The sequence below is a fragment of the Eschscholzia californica genome, unplaced genomic scaffold (assembly GCF_041429995.1).
Source record: "Eschscholzia californica isolate CP2 unplaced genomic scaffold, dmEscCali1.0.p SCAF_106, whole genome shotgun sequence".
Lineage (NCBI taxonomy): Eukaryota > Viridiplantae > Streptophyta > Magnoliopsida > Ranunculales > Papaveraceae > Eschscholzia > Eschscholzia californica.
In genome coordinates, this window is record NW_028238206.1 from 15,001 (window position 1) to 17,500 (window position 2,500).

The following is a 2,500-nucleotide window of genomic DNA, read 5'->3' on the forward strand; positions in this document are numbered from 1 at the left end:
AAGGTCGTCCCATGCCTTACAAGGCCGTCCCATGCGCGTCCCGTGCCTTACAAGACCGTCCCATGCCTTACGAAGGCCATCCCATGCGCGTCCCATGCCTTAGCAAGGCCGACCCATGCCTTAGCAAGGCCGAACCATGCCTTACCAAGGCCGTCCCATCGATCTCGGAGAAAGTACATCATCATGACATCGGAATACGGCCCCAACATCGATCTCGGAGAAAGTACATCATCATAACATCGGATCGGATGTGTATCCATCGAAGTTCCATCGACACTTCGAGAAGATCGAACATAGCTTCCTAGCATGTTAAAGGTTCGGTGCTAATGGAGACATAAAGATCCCACGACGTTCCAAAGGAAAGTAAAGTGTTCCGTGCGTGTGAACTACGTTGTCCCATGTGCCGGCGCTCGACTCCTAAGATGTCCCATGTAAATGCCCTTCGTGGGAAAGAATGTCCCGTGCAACGTCCCTTGATGATCCCCATAAGGTGTCCCATGTGCGTCCCATGATGTCCCATGCGCGTCCCGTGCCGGCCCGAGCCTCACCAAGGCCGTCCCATGCGCGTCTCGTGCCGTCCCGAGCTGTGCCGAGGCCGTCCCGTGCTGTCCCATGCCGTCCCGAGCCTCGCCAAGGCCGTCCCGTGCCGTCCGAGCTGTGCCGAGGCCGTCCCGTGCTGTCCCATGCCGTCCCGAGCCTCGCCAAGCCCGTCCCGTGCCGTCCGAGCTGTGCCGAGGCCGTCCCGTGCCGTCCCGTGCTGTCCCATGCCGTCCCGAGCCTCGCCAAGGCCGTCCCATGCGCGTCCCGTGCCGTCCGAGCTGTGCCGAGGCCGTCCCGTGCTGTCCCATGCCGTCCCGAGCCTCGCCAAGGCCGTCCCATGCGCGTCCCGTGCCGTCCGAGCCTCACAAAGGCCGTCCCAGGCCGTCCCGTGCCGTCCCATGCGCGTCCCGTGCCGTCCGAGCCTCACCAGGGCCGTGACATGCCGTCCCGAGCCTTACCAAGGCCGTCCCGTGCCTGACCAAGGCCGTCCCGTGCCTCACCAAGGCCGTCCCGTGCCTCACCAAGGCCGTCCCTTGCGCGTCCCGTGCCGTCCCGAGCCTCACCAAGGCCGTCCCATGCGCGTCCCGTGCTGTCCCATGCGCGTCCCGAGCTGTCCCATGCCGTCCCGAGCCTTAGCAAGGCCGTCCCATTCGCGTCCCGTGCTGTCCCATGCGCGTCCCGTGCCGTCCCGAGCCTGACCAATGCTGTCCCGTGCGCGTCCCATTCTTTTGGCTCGGCTGGCCCGTGCATTCTATGGGGTCGTGGGACATTTCGAAATCCACCCGGGCCATTTCGACTCTCTCTTCATTAATACTATTGAGGTATTATTTATGAATTATTGGAGAAAAGAAACGGAAGAAAATATTTTTTTTTCTATTTTTTATGAATTTTCCGGTGTTTATTCACTTAAAAATTCATAGAAAAATAAATATTTATCGGAATCGCTATTATAATATATCAAAAAAATCCTTGCGAAAAGACCTTTCCAACGAGTATAAGTTTGCTGGATTCCGACGAGTAACGAAGGAGTAAAGACCCAGTATGCTTGGTTAAAAAATTGATGTTTCCTTGTGAAAATAGGAAAAACAATAACTTTGCACTATAAGGGGGAGGGTTGAGCTCCTTCCCCAGAGCGTGCACAGCACTTGTGCTGGCACGTTCCCTAGTGCTCGCCAAGCACCATAGGGCATCCAAAGGGCAAAGCTCGGCCTACTACATGATGGGAAGCTTCTAATATGTCGGAATACGAAGAGATTTCGTGCGACCCGAAGCTCGGCTCGGGCGTCCCGGCCTGTCCCGAGCTGTGCCGAGCGCGTCCCAGGCCGTCCCGAGCCAAGTCTCGGGCGTCCCAGGCCGTCCCGAGCCAAGTCTCGGACGTCCCAGGCCGTCCCGAGCTGTGTCGAGGCCGTCCCAGGGCGTCCCGAGCTGTAGCGAGGGCGTCCCAGGCCGTCCCGAGCCAAGTCTCGGGCGTCCCAGGCCGTCCCGAGCAAAGTCTCGGACGTCCCAGGCCGTCCCGAGCAAAGTCTCGGGCGTCCCAGGCCGTCCCGAGCAAAGTCTCGGACGTCCCAGGCCGTCCCGAGCAAAGTCTCGGGCGTCCCAGGCCGTCCCGAGCTGTGGCAAGGGCGTCCCAGGCCGTCCCGAGCAAAGTCTCGAGCGTCCCATGCCGTCCCGAGCTGTGGCAAGGGCGTCCAAGGCCGTCCCGAGCTGTGCCGAGGCCGTCCCGAGCCTAGTCTCGGGCGTCCCAGGCCGTCCCGAGCTATGGCGAGGGCGTCCCAGGCCGTCCCGAGCTATGGCGAGGGCGTCCCAGGCCGTCCCGAGCCAAGTCTCGGGCGTACCTGGCCGTCCCGAGCTGTAGCGAGGGCGTCCCGTGCCGTCCCGTGCTGTCCCATGCGCGTCCCGTGCCGGCCCGAGCAACAGCTCGGGCGTCCCGTGCCTCGGCCCTTCCAAGTGGTGCTTCGTC